The sequence below is a fragment of the Solanum stenotomum genome, chromosome 8 (assembly GCF_019186545.1).
Source record: "Solanum stenotomum isolate F172 chromosome 8, ASM1918654v1, whole genome shotgun sequence".
Lineage (NCBI taxonomy): Eukaryota > Viridiplantae > Streptophyta > Magnoliopsida > Solanales > Solanaceae > Solanum > Solanum stenotomum.
The window spans coordinates 27,478,652-27,497,939 of NC_064289.1; the positions used below are offsets into that span (position 1 = coordinate 27,478,652).

Genomic DNA, 19,288 nt, shown 5'->3' on the forward strand with positions numbered 1-19,288 from the left:
TGTTGAATTTTATTTGATAAATTTCTAATCAACAATTCAAATTGCGGGATTTTCTCAAAGCTCTTAAGATCATTCCTTGTTTCTTCGTACTTCTTCGATATGTATCATATATAATGCCTTTCATTTATGTTGATGATATCATTATCACATGAAATAATTCATGTATAAAATATAGTATACTAAGTTAAAAGAATTTTTGCATACCTCATTTAAGATGAAATATTTGAGATTACTGTGGACATAAATACTTTCCTATGAGGATTATGCTTACACAACAAAATCATGCTAGTGATCTTGTTGCAATGACTAATCTTAATAATAACAATGTTGTATACACTTTCATGGAGATTATTACAAAGTACAACGAGGTTGAATAATCATTCAATTCAATGTTTTATCGGCAGTTGATGGGATGTCAGTAGCGAGTTCTAAAATTATTTGACTACAACACCTATTATCTGAGTTCGATGGTGTTATTATAACTCGTATGGTGTTGCACATTGATACATTTAGTGCGATTAAAATAGCAACAAACCTAGTGGAACATAAAAATACAAAGCATATAGAGGTGGATTGACATTACATTTAGGAATTGGTTGTCAATCGTCTCATTTCTTCTCATGATCAGCTTGTCGACTTGTTTACAAAGGCAATGACACGCACACAACATCACTATCTTATCTCCAAATTTCTACAATGTTTATCAGTATCAATTCGAGAGGGGGTGGGTGTTAGGCAATGCTATAATCGTAATGTTATAACAAAATATATTATTTCTTGAAATATGACTTAATTACCGATGATATAGTTATAACAATATATACACCTTCCTTGAATATGACCTTTAACCCTACAATTTTGTATAGCTATAAGCAGTGGCGGAGCCACGTATACTTGAGAGGTATCACTGATACTATTTTGTCAAAAAATTACATTGTACAACTAGGTTAAAATATATTTTTATGTATACCTACTACATATTGACATCCCTTTGCTTCTTTGTGAATTTAATACTTCTTTATATTTTGATACCCCTAAATGAAACTAATGGCATTAAGTATTTCCTATTGTATAATTGAAAGGAGCATATGTTATTCCTTTCTTTTCAATCATATTTTGACTTAATACAGAGTTGAAGAAAAAAAAAAGACTTTTGAATCTTATGATCTTAAATTGAAGATATGCAGATCATATGGTCGTAAACATATCATGTGAAAAGTAAAACTAAAAAATTGCCCAAAAAAAGGAGACATTCTTTATTAAACGGAGTAAAAGGAGAAATAAGACAAACAAATTGAGCATGTATTAACAATCCCCATCTTATTCGAATGTGATAATTTCACTAGTAAAGCTAAAAAGCATAATGCCGTATTTAATGACATGATTCCCTTAATCGATCAATAGGATAGCAAATTCTTCACGGATTAAAGATCAGACATTGAAGAAGCTTAGTACATGGAGCCATTGAAGTTGGTTTGGATGTAACTTAACTTGTTGAGATACATGTTAAAAATTATTTTTTTTAAAAAATAAACTATTAGTAGGATAGGAGGAGGTAGCTAGTATCCAATATATCAACAGAGTGGGGTGTCACGAGATTGCATATAGGAACAGTTCATTAATAAGGAAGTTTGCATAAGGTTGTTGCTTCAAACATTGTCTCCATTCCTCCAAGACAAATTGCACGTACCCAACCTCTTCACATGTGCACCCTTCCCTTTTATCAATTATCATTACTACAAAACAATTCTCTCCATACATATTTATCTTGTCTCTTCCTCCTTACTATTTCTCTATTTTCATTTTTTCTTATATCTATATATAATCCTTTTCTTAATTATTACCTCCTTAAACCAATAAACATATACTATATCTCCTCTCTTTCCTCTCTGTAATTTTTGTCATATCATCACTACCTTCCCTTTGTTAATTATTATAAGGGGTGTCTCATTTCATACCGTCTCGCAAAGTATACATTATCCTCACATATGTATAGATGTGTTGTGTAAATAGTAAAAACCAATATATATATACGGACAATAGTCTGACAAGTGATATCGCGTAAATATCAAGTATTGATTTGAGACGAAGTAATATATATATTTTAAAGACTATATACCACACTTGATGGAAGTTCTCAACCACCAGAGCAAACCTCACTAACTAATACTCCTATGTAAAAATCGTGGTTCTTATGGATTGGTGCTGCTTGTTGATTTCTAATAAAGATGAAACTCGTTGATCATTGCCTCATGATATTTATCAATAGCAAAGTCAAGGAAATAAGATAATTATGTTTGAAACAAAAAACGACCAAGACTTGGAGGTTCTTTACAGATGGATGTATGAAACAAAGGCAACAAGTAGTGTTTTTCTTTCATTCAAAATTTCACATAATTAGGGAAGGCAAAAGTTTACCCCTGAGAATACAAATTGTGAGTCACGTGAGTTGGAGAGTATCACTTCGGGAAAGTACATTCACATGCAAATGTGACAAAAAACAAAGCAAAATCATGTATTTAAATTGCAAAAGTTTGAGTCATAAAGAGAGAATGTACGGGAATGGTAGGGTCCTTGTTTCAACCAAATGACAAAACACTGTCTTTGAACTTATTAACAACCTTTCCTCAACATTCAATATTTCAGAAAAAGTATAACGCGCGCTTGCACAGGTGTACCTATAAGCCTCTTAATACATACATTCTCCCAGTAAAATCTCTTATACTCTAATATAATCTTCTATAAGCCACACAACTCTGTACAGCTTTGATAGTTTGTACACTTGTAACAGAATACTTATCTGAGATAGTATTGTAAGGCTTCACAGGAACCATGGGAGTCTCTCCTACCCAATCTTGGATAGCACAGGCTGTAGTGTAAGGACCATTGCTTCCTCCTGTGGACAAATGTGTGTGTGGTTTTTCTTACACTTTTAAGGTTTTTTGTTTCACACAACATTGATCACCGCTTGAAGGAATATTTGGGTCATTATAAGATCCTGCAAATAGAAATGAATATGAGTCACTATTTCACAAGACATTAGGAATATGTATGTTCCCCACTTCCTACGACATCTTGCCATATTTTCTCAAGGAACAAATTGATCAAGCACCAGATAAGATGGCTATAGACAATACTCATTTGCATTGCTGGACCATGGATCGAACAAAGAATCCAAAACACATAGGTCCTGTTGATACTTGTCCAGACGTATAAATGCAAATCTAATGGCCCCCATTTGTTTCGTGTCTAGTCATATGCAATTCTTGCCATTTAAATCTAGCTTAGTTCAAGATCACACATATTTTGCTAAAACTATCTAGTGCACAATGGCATTAAAGAGAAAGGAGAACTGTGGTCTTGCCAAGTGCATCTTCTAAAATAGATTGATTGTGACAGATGGTTGCCCTAAATTCAGGTCAAGGGCTGGATTAAAACTTAAATACAAATCAAAATTTACCAATCCTTTTATGAAGTAAGAAATCCAAATGACCTTAACTTCAAGATTAATAGGAAAAACAACAGGATCTTGTGTGCCAATGGCAACTTTGCATGGGGCATCCAGATTGTTTTTCCATTCTGATGCCCCTTAATGAATTTACAACAATATAGATTAACTCACTCGCTGGCAATGTTTAAGATCCCATTAAACAAGAGACCTTTCACTTAGCATAACTATGGCTTTCTAGTGGAAATGTAACATAATTTACATGTAACAACCATGTAAGAATTCTGTCAACTTTCTTAGAAGAAGATTTCTATAAGGTCTGCAATCTAAGAAAACATCTATGTAAAGACGTTATGGACAATTTCTCTAAGAAAGTGACAAGAATCTCAGACCTGATAATAGTTATCTCAAGACCTTACAGCATATGATAAATTTTGAAATCTAATCAGCAAATTTGACTTGTATTTATTTCCCAACTTCAGCATCCTCAGCAGACTCGAGAGTGGAATTGAGGATTGATATAGCCCCAGCTTGATGTAATACCTCAGCAGCCTCATCTGCAGTATAAGAATGAGCACTAGACACTACATCCATTGAAATCACAGATAACAAGTGCCTCAGCAAGGTTCAATAACATCTGACACTAATGGAAGGTGTCAATTTGAACCTAACCAAACATCAGGCCTAGCAACATATATATAGTATCATCAGGCAATTGATCTTAATCTCCGATTAGTTCATCAGCCAAAAAAAGATAAGGAAGCAAGGGCCACACAAATAAAATAAGAAGTCTTCATACATCTAAAGTTAAACACTACACAAAATTGACTCAAGTTGTACAGCTTGCATATGCCTTAAATACGCATGTAACAAGCCACAAGCACCAGAGAATTTCTTGTTTAAGCTGAGAATTCTTTAGCCTGGGGCCTGGGTTGATTTCTCAAGTACTAGCGCCAAGGTTGGCCGGGCTTTTTTTTTTTTTTTTTTTTGATGACAAGGGAAACCCGCAGCCGCTACCCTTTGGGTGCGCACAGGGTAAAACCCCCGCTCCTATGCAATAGCTCGCAAACCACATAAGAGAGGTAACCCGCACTAGGCAAGCCTGGTGCGACGAGCTCGACCCAGAAGGCAAACCCCTTGCTTTCGCTGGCAAGGGGTTTCGAACTTGAGACCTCCAACATGGAAGTCCCAAGCCCAAACCACTGGGCCACCCCGAAGGGTGTTGGCCGGGCTTCTACTAGCAAACCATGCAATTAAAGTGACTTTTTTTCTCAGAAGACGTGAAATGTTAATTACTATGCATCATAACAAATACAGGGTAGTAACAGACACTATGTAACTAATACTAGTAGTATCTGAGGTTTCTCTGACAAAAGTAAATCCAAATTTGTCTAATCCAAACAGCTTCACTGATAAAACCAAGTCCACAAAATTATAGAAGATTTCTAGTCCAGCTACTTCTTTTTGTACATTAACTTTGTGCTTAACAGTTTGGTGGTATAATTAAAAGGCATTTAGGGCGAATTTTTCCAAGGAAACGTCGAGCATACAGTTAGTCTATAGCACAGAAGCATGTATCGTTGTGGAAATGCCCAGAAATGTTCAATCACAAAATTCTGGGGTGCCAATAGGTAGAAGAACTACCAAGAGGTTCAACCAGTAAGCAGACTCCTCTGTTATTTTAAGTTGATTTGAAGTTTTGATGATTTAACAAACTTTCGGATCTAACAAGAGAACCTGGTTGAGGAAAGACTACGCACACGAAAAGACAAAAGACAGCTGTCTAAAAACTGTCACAACTGCCATGGTTGGTGCACAACTTTTCAGAATGGCTCTCAGCCAATGGCCTTGTCCGAAGGGTTTGTGTCCATTTGAATATAGTCTCTTCTCCAAAGACACAACTTAAGATTTGGCAAACAAAGTTTTGAATTCTGAAAATTCATAAGCTTACAAAGAAAAAACCATCTTCAAGGAAGAACACTGCTCATAGTCAACAAGGGACCTGATGGAGTGCTAAAGCATCTTTGTTGTATTTTGAGCTTTGTGTCTTATGTTCTTATATTGTAAATCTACTCATAAGTTATAAAGGATAGTAAATCGGTTGCTTGTCTAAGTTTTTAGTTTGAGTCGTATTAACTAGAGTTAGTTAGTCAAATCATCTTTCTTTTAGTCAAACCCCTTTACATCATTGTTTTGATGTTCTCTTGGGTAGAGTTGCCTAGGAGTGTCAACTAGAGTTAGTTGATGTGGGGGAGCAACATAGTTGTTGCTTGTTTAGCTCTTATCTTCAAGATCTAAGTTGGTGGCTAGAGTTAGCCTTGTTGGGTTCTTAAAGTCTAGATCAACTAGAGTTGGTTGATTTAGTGGGCAATAGAGTTATTGCTTAGTTTCCTTTGTAGTAGAGTTGCTAAAGTAAGGGGGAAGAGATTAAAGAGTTTTAATTCCTAGGTTGCAAGAGTTTGTAATCTGAAACTTTGCTCCGTTTGAGTGAAATGGAGTTTGGGTTGAAATCTTGTGCGTACAGGTCGTGGCTTTCACATCCCTTGAGCAAGGGGGTTTCACGTAAAATCCTTGTGCCTGATCTAATTTGAGCTATTTATTTTCCGCACTATTATTCTGTTTGTGGACCTGGTCCAGTGATCACTGGTGGACACATACATTCTAACATCCTCTCATTAACATTTCTTTACAATGTGAAGTAGGGTAACATTCTCTGACAACTAAATGATTTTTTTCAATTAAAGTTCTATGTCTAGATTCACGAAAATAGCACCAGATTGATGGTGTGATATAATAAGGAAGTTGTCTAGATGTATTCTTCACTCAGTGTTACAATCCCTCTATTTCAATTTATTTGTCCTAGTTTGATTGAACACGGAGTTTATGAAAGTAAAAAAGACTTTTGAATCTTGTGGTTTTACACTAAAGATACTAATACTGTACCAAAATGTTTTTTAATCCTGTGGTCTTAACTCTTAAGCATGTCATGTGAAATGTTGAAATTAAAGAGTTGTCAAATAAGAAAGAGACATTTTTTTTTGGAAATATTACGTGAAAAGACTATTCGGTAAACTTAATTACTAAAAAATGGTCAGTTTCTTCTTCGACCTTCGTCTTCTTCTTTTGCTTTCATCGTCCTCCTCCTCCTCCTTTTTTTTTGATGACAAGGGAAACCCGCAGCCGCTACCCTTTGGGTGCGCACAGGGTAAAACCCCCGCTCCTATGCAATAGCTCGCAAACCACATAGGAGAGGTAACCCGCACTAGGCAAGCCCGGTGCATCCTCCTCCTCCTCCTTCTTCTTCTGCTGTTGTTATTGCTACTTCATCCTTCTTCGTCGTCTTCTTCTTCTTTAAAATTCAACATACCAAAAACATGAATCGTTTCGAGCAAATTATATATCAAAAGACTCAAAACATCGAGAGGATTTTATATCTAAAATTTGGGACTCTTTTAGAGATGATTTTGAGTTGATCGAGATTGAATAGTCAGAGTATACTTCATGTATAATCAGTGTATACTTCATGTATAGTTAAGCTATATTCAGCTTTTTGAGTGTATCATAATGTATAGTCAGTGTATAGCTCATGTATAATCAGTGTATACTATACTTCATGTATAGTTAAGCTATATTCAGTTTTTGAATGTATCATAATATATAGTCAGTGTATAACTCATGTCTAAGTAAGCTATATTATATAATCAATGTATACTTTCTATGACTTTTGGTAAGCTATAGTGTATAGCCAGTGTATATTTTCTATGACTTTTGGCTATTTTTTATGTAAACAAAAACATGGCTATATTTGTTGTAAGCTAATCACTTTATTGAATATATTTGAAACTATCACTTCTTTTTTAAAGAGACAAAAGACAAAAAGAAAGTAAGACAAACCATTGAAACAGAGTGAGTATAAAGTTATACCGAAAAGAGAGAAAAATGGAGTGATAAGCCGATAAAACTCATGTACTTCTCTTTAAATAATTACCAAGATGAAACAATTAATCAACACTTCTCAATGCAGCTTCTTGGTATCTATTAAAGTTCTTCTTGAGAAGATGGACAATCACATAGAAAAGACTAGGATTTTCTGCACACAAAAAGGTCAATAAATAGTAATGAAGCATGGCTCATGAATGAACTCATGCATGCACAATATATTGTATTTGGCTTCAAGGAATGCAAAAGAAGTTGAGCAGTAGAAGAAAGGATATTGATATCGTGTTTCAGAAATTAATGATTGATGTAAAACACCGCAGAAATGAAGTTCAAATTCTCATAAATGTGAAGAACTCTTTGTGATATTTGGTTTCCCTGATAGACTAACAATGTTCAGTTAGAGAGATATGTCCAAATAACACCAAAACAACACTTCCCAGAAAAATGCATCCACGGAACGAAAAATGACCTGCAGGCCTCGGAAGGAGGGAGGAGGCTGGGTTGGCAGAATCAAGGGGGAATCCTCAAGGGTTTAATTTGCAAGATTGTCGGAAGGCTGATTTTGACGAGGTCTCCTTTTCTCAATCTTGATAGAACATCGAACTACAGTAACAAGGATTCCTGTGATTTCATATTACTATACAAGGACAGAGAAAGGGAGTGGGTGTGGGTAAGCGAGGGGATTTGTTGCCGGGGAAGTAGGTGTCTAGGCTGTTGGGATTTACCGCAGGCAAACAAAAAGAAGATTATTGTGCCAAAAGTAAGGGTAAAGTAAAGGGAGTATCATGGAAAAGGAAACAGTAAAAGGGAGCTAGCCATTCATAGAGGAAGAAGAAGAAGAAGAAGAAGAAGCGGAGTGGGTACAAACAAAATCTCGACTTTGGGGAGTTCATAAAGGTCTCTAATGAGGGAAATGAGAAGAGGGTGCTGGACAATTTTTGGGGACGTTGAGAAGAATAGAAGGGAGATAAACAAGGGATATGGGAGTGGAGAGGAAATTAGGGTCTGCGAACTTAATGGCCAAGGAGGGAGGAAGGGGGGGGATAAGGAGGAGGTGAAGAAAGAAAGCAAAGAGCATTGTTTATGGAAATTAATAATTTTGTAGTATGCAAGGAAGACAAATGACCCATATAGGCCATGTAAAAGTGAGAGAATGGGTGCATGGCCGATCTGCCTTCAAGATATGAAGATAAAGGTCACTGATACGATAGTAAGATCCTTGTAGGGGGACTGACTGAGCAATAGAACCATCCCAACTAAGGAAAATGTCATGAAAGTATGTTACTATAGGATGACATAAAGCTGGAAATGAAAGAATGCATGAAGGGTCTCAATTCTCCATCAAAGCAAAATCTATAAAGTTAGGAAGCACCACAGAATGGATTTTCGGGGGTGGGGGGTTGCATGGGATGGTGACTGAGGAATTTGAGGATGAAATATTTTAGTAACGGTAAATACTGTGGACGACTGGGGTTATTTTAATGCTATAAGATAAAACAAAGAAGACGGTTGGATGCATGGAGTGCAATCCTTCTCGGTAGAAATGGAGGATCTTCAGTGCTGATAGATACAGATTACCAGTTAATTATTAATCTTCCTTTAACAGGTGCACAGTAGGCATGGACCAACAATGCGTCAAAGTTAAGTTTCATTAGATTCTTGTTATTCACTTCGTGGGAGGAGATGATGTGACATGATTCAAATCACACTTCTCAGATTAGAGTCAGACCATTTAGGCAACAATGATGATAATAACTACCCGATGTGGAATACTACCGACAATGGTTTCTTTACTAACAAGGCTGCCTGGGAACTTTTTAGAACCCACAAACCTAAGCATGAGTTCATGAACAAGATTTGACACTCTAAAGTCCCTTTCAAAGTTTCCTTTTGACTTGGAGAATTATTAAAAAAAAATCTGCCCTTTCAAGACACTTTACATAGATTTGGAATAAACAGAAATTTAACTTGTTTTTGTTGCAGGATCTCACAACCAGAAACGCTACAACATGTATTTGTTGCTAGTGAAGTAGCCTTTTTTCTATAGAACGCTATTGGAAATCCTCTTGGGATCACTCACAACCAGGGGGGAGACCCACCCTTGGTCCCCTTCGTCGGAAAATTACATTATATATAGAGGTCAAATTTTGGTTTAATATATATATATATATATATATATATAAGTATTGACACCTTTTAAAACAAGTTGAAGGTTTAGTCTACTAGTTTAGGGGTTGCAAAAATTCCATGAGGTTGTAGGTTCAAGCCCTACTCGCCTTGTTATAAAATTTTTTACTACAATCATTGACACCCCTTAATGAAAATTCTGGATATGCCACTTCTCACAACAATGAGCCTGTTATAAGTGTCTTCAGGAAGTGGTGGGAAATAAAACCCAAGAACAAAGTCCACCAATGGATCTTACACATCACATCCATTTTCATATGGTACGAATTGTGGAAGCAAAGATGTGCATGTCGATATGGAACACAAAGAAAATTGCATAATACTACAACGGTGTTCCTAGGGATATGGTGTATTAGGAACATTGTTTCTAACTTATCCCCCCCCCCNCCCCCCCCCCCCCCTAATATTGTTACATTGTGGACTGATTTTAGTGATATTGCAGAAAGGATCAAAACCAATACAAAATTTGACTCAAGTCAAATGGAGTCGCGAAAGGGCCGCGTGCTTAATATTATTTATATAATAATAATAATAAGAAATCTATAAACAAAAATAAAAAACGAAAATCTTTTTAAAGTCAACATTGATGGAAGTTTTATATTGGATATAGGAAGCACTGGAATTGGAGGAATAGCAACGGACTACAGAGAGATGGTGATGACCTTTTCAATTCTTGAGGCATGTACCAGCAACAACATGGCAGAAGCATTGTCAGCTGAATTTGGCGGGGAATGGTGTAGCCAACAAGGCTTAACTAATTTCACTCTGGAGCTAGACTCCATGATCATTGTAAATATGGTGAACAACAAGGGCAGAAACAACTTCAAACTTAGGCAAATCATCGACAATATCATTGAGATAGTGGATCAATCGAATGCCCAAGTGACTCACTGTTTTAGAGAAAGCAATCAAGTTGTGGACTTTTTAGGGAAAAGGGCTGCTAGGCTGAACCAAATGATGATTCTAACATCTTTTAGGCAACTTCCTGAAATGGCTAAAGGTGCATACTTTTTGGACTAGTGTCAAATGCCTTGTATTAGAACAAAATTTGATAAGGCTAATTTTTTGTTAATTGATTCGTATGTATATGAATCTGCCAGAAGATTTATATCCTCCTATGTGAGATTATGATCTTCTTCTTGAGATGACTAGCTCACCATGGTGTTGTAATGGAGGTAAGGCTTTAGCCCCCCCTCCTTTTTTTGTATCTCATAAATACAACACAACCCAGCTATACTAGGTAATTTTAATTTTTAAAAAAAAAAAAAGTCAGGCCATTTCCAGATGTTGCTGGATTGTCGTAAACGTGAAGACCATGAACACCTTTTGTTATTCTAAGAGAAAGAGAAGGGATATAGAAGAAATGAGAAGCTTGGTTATTCCCCTCAAGCTTGGTTGGGGTTTATAGTAATTACAGTATGTAAATCTTTGTTAAGTGTATAACTACACGATCAGAATCCTAATCAAATCAATCCTAATTACTGAAAATCATATAATATTTCAACACTCCTCCTCAAGCTGAAGTGTACATATCATAAGCTCCAAGCTTGTTAGAAATGTATTCAACGTCCTCAGAGGGATTTAGTGAAAACATCTTCTAATTGATCATTCAAGTTAACAAAGATGGTGGCTAAGCATCCAAACTCGATCTTTTGTCTAATGGAATGGCATGTCACCTCTATATGTTATGTCCTCTCATGAAAAATAGCATTTGTTAGAAATGTGAAGAGTAGCTTGATTGTCACATATTAGTTTCATTTGTTTGACATCTGAACATCTTAATTTGAAGTGCCCTTCCCCATTTTCCCTTCTAAAAAAATATCTTGAAGTTGTTTCAACCAGATAAACTCACAAGTAGCAAGAGTCGTAGCTCAATATTCTACTTCAGCACTAGATCTGGCAACAACATCTTGCTTCTTACTTTTCCAAGAGAGCAAGTTCCCTCCAATCATGAGACAATATCTAAAAGTGGAATGTCTATCTGATGGAGAACTTGGCAAGTCTGCATCAGAATACCCAACAATGTCAAAGTGACCCTTATCTTCATATAACAAACTTGTCCTGGAGCTCCTTTTATGTATTTGTTCCAATGCTTTTACACAGAGTTTGGAAACTGATGGACGATGGTTACTGCAAATAAAATATCTGGCCATATGATTGTGATATAATTCAACTTGCCAACCAATCTGCGATATTTGCTATAATCTTCCAACAGCTCCCCCTGTCCAGGAACAAGTTTGACATTTTGATCCATATCATCAACAAGTTTACAATCTGTCATGACCGTCTTCTCTAATGTATCCAAATCATACTTTCTTGGAACAATTGCAATGCCGGTGGTGGATTGTGCAACTTCAATCCCAAAGAAGTACTTTTAAGTTTCCCAAATCCTTCGTCTGAACAATGTCAGTCATCAGACATATGTTGCTTTAGTTCTGAATTCAGTCCTGATCATTACATGTTATGACGATGTCATCAACATAGACTACTAGATTATCATACATTTATCTATAAAATCATGACGATAAAAAACAGAAAGATCTGCTGCACTATGAGTCATTCCAAATCGTAAAATCACCAAACTGAATCTACCAAACCATGCTCTTGTAGATTGTGTTAATCCATAAGGTGATTGCTTCAGATGACATACCATGTATGACTCCTCCTGATTAACAAATTCTGATGGTTGCTCCATATATACCTCCTCGAATAGCTCTCCATGCAAAAAGAAATTTCTGATATCCAATTGATGAAGTGTCCAATGATGTATTGCTGCTAAGGAGATGAATAGTTAAAAAGACGCAATTTTGGTAACCGGAGAGAATGTTTCACCATAATCAAGGTCATAAATCTGTGTATATCTTTTGGCAACAAGCTGAGCCTTCAGTCAATCATAACATAAAGAGCTACTTGACTGTATAGACCCAACGACATCCAACCATGGCTTTACCCTCATGTAACTAAACCAATGCACAAGTGTTATTAGCCTCCATAGCATTCATTTCTTCTATCACTGCCTCTATCCACCCTGGATGAACGCTTCGCTAACAGTCTTTAGGTATAGGAACAGAAGGCAAAGTGGATTCAAAGTGGGTTAAGAGGGAAGAATAAGTTTTAAAGTTTTTTGGAGCACGCGATGAGAACCTAAAGACTATGCTTTCCACCATATTCAGATCTCCTGCTCACAAATGGAAGAAGTAGCATAACTGTTACAACTAAAAGGTGGTAGAGTGATATGGGATTTAAGGTTCGGGAGAAATATACCAGACAGAAGATGAGCTAGTTCCAAATTTTGATGACCCTACTATACATAAACATTGTAGCGGAACAGGAAGTTCTGGTTCTGGCCCAAAAGGAGGAAAGGAGCTTGTTTTGCAGAGAGAAAAATTGAGTTTTCATGCTTATAAATTAGGTCTCTATAGCACCATAGAAGATATCCTTCTCTATTTGGCCGGTAGCGAGAGAGGTAATTCTCATCAAACAATTTGAGGAAGAAGGAGATAACTTATATCAACTGGTGCTTCATGTGCGAGAGATTGGGACAGAATATAGACCACATACTGTGAAATTGTTAAACTGTAAGTCAAGTATGGTTGAAGGTGCTTGATGTAGTTAGCATAGAGTGGGTGATGCCAGCCACAGTGAAGTACATGTTGAATAGCTAGATTTATAAAAGATGAACTAGAGCATGAGGTACAGCTCCTTTAGCGCCAATGTGGTTCATTTGAAGGGAGACAAATAGGAGAGCTTTTTCAGGTATGCCGAGCACTTCTGTATAGATGAGAGCAAGCATATTGTTCTTATTTAATTTTAGGAGCACGTACAAAGTTCAGATAACATAGATTATTTCGTGCTTTTGTAGAGTAACATATTTTTGGGTAAAATTCTCTACTTTTTGTCTGTCTTTTGTATACGAAAGGAAAAAAAAAAGATTCTTCTCAAGTCCAGATAAAATCTTTACCTAATCTGAATAAATGACAAAAAAATAGATTGTATCTGGTGACATAAAAGGATCACTCAATTACTTCCTCCATGGACTAAGACCTGGTGACCAATGAGTTGTAACCATAACTGGTCATCAACTTCACTTAATAAAGATGGAGAACCAAGTTTATGTTCAAAGATAAAGAATGTATTTGCCACAATATCTGTCGGCTTTTGCCTGGGTTTGCAGATGACTGCCCTGGGAAAAGAGGCAAATGTTTTCATCAAAGTAGCTAAAAATATCCACTTTGGGGCACCAAGCTAACAGATAACTGGTGGTATAAATAACAGTGGTAACAATTTTATAATGATATAAAGCTCACTTTTCTATTTATTGGATTTGCAAAGAGAGAAGAAAATAGACAGATCAATGACTTGCGTGTATTATTATTGTAAATAGGAAGTTTGGATAAACGTCCAACAAAGTCCTGACTTATTCTTAAACTTTTCAAAATAGTGGCTTGAGGATTCTTACATATGCTAGTTTATTCCCATATCCAACAAAATACTGGCTTGAGCATCCATGAGTACAACATTACGCAAATTGTAGATAAATTTGAGTCCTGACCTGATTTTGAAATAGCAAAAAGAGCCTTCAAGGATTCCTTCCTCGTGCGATCATCTCTGGCAGACTCTAACATGTTCAAAAGCTGTTGAGCTCCACCAATCTCAACTATTTTCATCCTTTTCTCGTCTAGGAAGCAAAAAAGCACAGGGATAAAAGATTCCCTAATAAGAATCTAATAAAATTTCATGATCTGTTCAAATAGCTGTTGAATATATTTCGACTACAGACTTTGCACTTCGAGCAAAAACTGTAAACTATATAGTCGCTAGTTGGTTACAAGATATCATATGTTTTAGATACTTAAAGACTAGAAAAATGCTATTTAAGAAATACATCTGCCTAGTCATAGTACTAGGAAAAGGAACAACAATAAAATACAAGTTGACTAGGATACTAAAATCTAAGGTACTATAGTAGTCTCATCTTATAATGGGACAATGAAACAAATTTCCTAATTCATACAATTAACCAGTAGAGAGTTCCATTAGCTTTAAGTTTCAAAGGAAGGTTATACAGTCAATGAATCATGAAGGATGGGGAAAACATCTAGATGCAAGAGACTACTCCGCTCCACAAAGTTGTCCAAGGTGTAGATTATTAATATCAAAGAGGATGCAGAGGAGTTTCACGATATCAGTCAAATTCAAATGAGCTCCTAACAACAACAAAAAGGATGATCAACCTAGGTTCACTGAATTCATAACTCACAGAATTATTATTTTGGCTTTCAGATACCAACTATAGTTTTTCTTTGCTGCTATATCTTTCCACCATCCATAAATATTAAGTGATAGCTCCTTACTGCTCTTAAATCAAAGACATATCTACACCTATTACTACTAACATCAAATTCCTGATATTGTATACCTAATTGCCAACATATACTAGAACCTATTAAAGAATTACATACACATAACTTCTCAATTTCTAAGTACTGTGACCCAAGCTTACCATCTATAGCAAAACGAGCTAATCTGGACGCACCCATTCTCTTAAATAAGGGATCCTTGACTTGTAGAAGTGAGACAGACTGCTGCGTCAGATTGTCTCCTATTTAAATCATACATTAATATGCCAAAGACAAATGAGACAAGGCAGGAAATTGAATATGGTGTAATTGATTCATGTAACCATAGAAATGAGAATGGAAAATTTGATACCCAATAACTGTAGCAGTCCCAGCAAAAATTAATTTTAAGAGCCATCCTACTTTTCTTTGAGCTTCCTGTTCTATTGACTGTTCATCTAGAAAATCACACAAAATAAATCTCAAAGCAGTCCAATGGTATGAACCCGCATGAGGGAATAGCAAGTTTCCTCAAAAGATACAAATTGAAACCAAAATAGAAGAAAAAAAAATATAATAACAGCTAGAGAAACATTGAAGAAGTATACAAGATTCCCAATTTCTACAACTGCGGCGTAGTCCTACAACCCATCAGAGATATGATATATTTGTTACCTCTCCCAAAGCTGGAAGTAGAAAAACGTCGGGGTTGTAAATTGATAGGCGTTCTCCTCCATTAACGTCATTACAGAAGTATATCATGGTAGATGAAAAATGCGAAGTGATGATAGTCATAAGTTGAGGAATATGAAAAGTCAGGTGGGTTTTAGATTTAAAGGAACGTACTGGGCTGAGTCGCGCTGCTTTTGTACTCATTTTATTTTTCATTCGAATCGAAAAATTGATTTAAAAATAACAAACTAAATTAAAGTAGAAAAACTGAATTAGTTTGATTTGGTATAGGTGCAGTGCACACTTGTCTATTTTCTAAAATCGAAAGATCGAACGAAGTTGATAAATTCGAAGAATCAAATGTCCACTCCTAGACTTGAATGCTAAAATTGTTGTAGCAAATATCATATGCAACAATTTCAACAAGTGAGATAAAGGAGAGATTAGTTATGACGGCAAAGGAGATATTGATGGTAACAAAGAAGGTGATGGTTGTTGTAGTTGCAGCGGTGGATAAGAAGGATGTGGTTATGGTGATGGTGAAGAAGGAAGAAGAGGAGGAAGTGGTGATGATGGAAGGTGGTGACAGGAGCAAAAGAGGAGGGGATGGCATTGGCAATGGCAAGTGGCAGAAGGGTGTTTGGGGGAGGAGGGAGGGGCGTAGGATAGAGAAAATAGGATTTTTTTTTTTTTTTGTATAAATAATAAAATTTGAGGATTTTAAAACTAGTGTTATTAGTATTAATCTGAATATTGTTACATCTACTCAATAATTAACATTTGTTACTTTTTCTTAATTTTGAAACTATCTTTTCATTCTTAATTAAAAAAATTAAATTATTATATAACGAGTCGAAATTCAAAATAGACACTTAGGAATTACGATTAATTACGAAATTTCTAAATTAAAATGAACTGATCTTTTTCTGATATTATATATTAAATTTTTTATAAATATATAAACATGAAAGATATCTCATTGAATTCACCAACTAAACTTTTAAAATAGTTTTGACATATTATAGAAAAAAAAAAGTAATAAGAAAACGACTTGAAAGAAATTAATGCATGTTATATAAAGAAGCCTTCTTTCTTTTCATTTCATTTTCAATTTGTAGTGCTCTTTATATTGAAAGAATAATTCATCAAATTAGTTCAATCATTTGACATAGGGAAATGCACATATAGCTAATTTTGGGATCCTTAGCTAAGCTACGGTTTCGGATTATAAATTTTTAAAACAATTCAGTCACTTAGAAAATAAATTTCAACAAATTCAATTAAAGTTACAAAAATTTACAATGATAGTTATAAATGAATTAGAGAATCTTAGGGCTATCGTTTGTGCAAACAATTTCCAACCTACAAAACTTTACTTTAACAAGTCAAATCTTAATAATTATATATTGAGGCTAACTAAAACATATATTTTAAACTATAAAACTCGGATCATATTGCAACGTATAATTATATAAATAGGTGATTAAATTAAAAAGAAGAAAACTACTCCCTCTCCTTCATTTTATGTCTCTTTTATTTTCGTTCGATTTTGAAGTAGAAATTTGAAAATTAAAATTTTGAATATTTGATTGGTTGTATTGTTTTTGTTGTTATTGAATGGTAATATTCACAATTGTAAAAAAAGAAAAAACTCTTTAGAATGAGGATTAAATGACTTTTCGAATGAAATTAGGAAAGATAAATTTTATAAGTGATATATCAAATATGTTGTCTCCTCCCCACCTCCGAATCTCCATCTCTATATCACAATGTTTAGCTAGATTACACACAAATACTTTGGAAGAAACTTACTTATTTTTTAATAAAACATTTTCATTTGTAGCAAACACAATCTAATCTTATTAAGCTTTGACGACAGACTTTGGATACGATTTTGAGTGTTTATCTTTAAATTTTATTTCAGTTTGACCATGAAATTTAATTAGATTTTGAAAAACTAATCTTCAAATATTTTCAAGTTTCCTTCCATTCACAAATCTTTAAATTTTTTATAAATATAATGCATGTCCAAATATAACTTTATACCCGTTATGCCATAGATATTGCTTTTTGGCAAAATTTATTTAGCCACAAAAATTATCTAGTTTTGAAAGAAAGAAAGGAAATGGCAAAAAAAAAACCTAAAATTTCAATCTACAAACAAATTGTTTTTTTTGGGCTAAAATATAATTTTTAAGTTAAAATTTTAAAACTTATCCTAAACATTTTTTTATTTTATTTTTTAAAAAAGAAAAACAAAATAATTCTCTATTATGGACTCCAACTAATTATGTTTGCCCTTTCCCCTCATTAAATGCATTCCTAAAAATGCATGCTCTCTAGTCACTAGTCACTACTATTGGATATGCATTTTATTTGGAATATAAAGGTTTGTGAAGGGAAAGAAACTTAAAAATATTTGTAGATAAAATTTTCAAAATATAATCAATTTTATGGTCAAATTCAAATAAATATTTGAAGATAATGTTCAAAATTTGTTATCAAACACTAGCTTAAGTTTGATAAGATTATTATATTAAAAAAATCATTTTTACTTGTCGACTATTATTTCAAAAGCACATTTTCACTTTTACTTGACACATTTAATATATCAAGAAAAAATAATTACTATTTCCTTCATATTTTACCCCTAACATTAATTATTTATTTTCAAATCATTTTTCAAGATTTAATATTAAATATCAATGAATATGAATAGTGTGGTAAAATGGTCATGTCAATCACAATATTCCTTAATGGATATGTCAACTCCAAATGTGATAAGTAAAAATGAACGGAGAAAATAGTTAGTTACTACAATTGTTACATTATTATTTTTTGTGTAAGAACAATTTCTTACTTATAGCCCAAGTTTACTTGTGATCCAAGTAATAAGATAAATAATATTTAATGAAAAATATATTTCATCCGTACATTGGTTACTTGATGGACGTACTAGATTAAGTCTTAACCTCTATAAATTGGTCCTCCCTCCACCCATTAGGGTCACCACATATTCTCTACATTATATTGATCGCTAACAGCTGTGGTAACGTATGCTAGGGTAAGGAAGTAGAAATCAATTTACGACTAACGCTTCCGCTTCTCTCTGTGATGATGTCTTCTGCATCAGGTATGTGCCCCTAACAATCTCTATGTAAGATTATCGTGTTCAAGATCACGATGTGTATTAAAGTATTTAATTCTTACATGTGGTATCAGAGCCTGGATTGTTTGAACGGATAATCTTCATATATCTTCTGCAACTAATTAAAATAAGTAGAAAAAAATTGTTACGGGTATAACCTACTGTTTCTTCTCAAACAAATTATGTATTCGTCGTAAGTGTAACGCTTGATTAAATTTTATGTGTCAAAAATTATGTAATCGCATCAGAAATTATGTAGCGTTGTATGTATGAATTATGTGAACTACACGTATGAACATAAAACATTGTATATTTTGTGTCGGTATGGAAAAGAAGAGGAGCTTAATGAGAAAAATCATACATATGATAGACCAACTTTTGTAATTGAGTTTTTATAAATGAAAATAAATACATTAAGAAAATTGAAAATTGGTGGTTGATTGGATCCTCACGGTAGTGGACCAGTTTTCTTGTTACTTTGACCAAAAGGAATACAAATATGTTCACTGCTATTGGCTAGTATTCAAATTTAGAGAATAGAGAAAGGGCATAAAT

At 34.5% G+C, this 19,288-nt stretch overlaps 1 pseudogene; it reads right to left on the reverse strand.

Moving 5' to 3' along the window:
* Positions 1-3,008: 3,008 nt before the first annotated feature.
* Positions 3,009-15,314, reverse strand: LOC125873674 (uncharacterized; annotated as a pseudogene).
* Between the last annotated feature and the right edge of the window lie 3,974 nt (positions 15,315-19,288).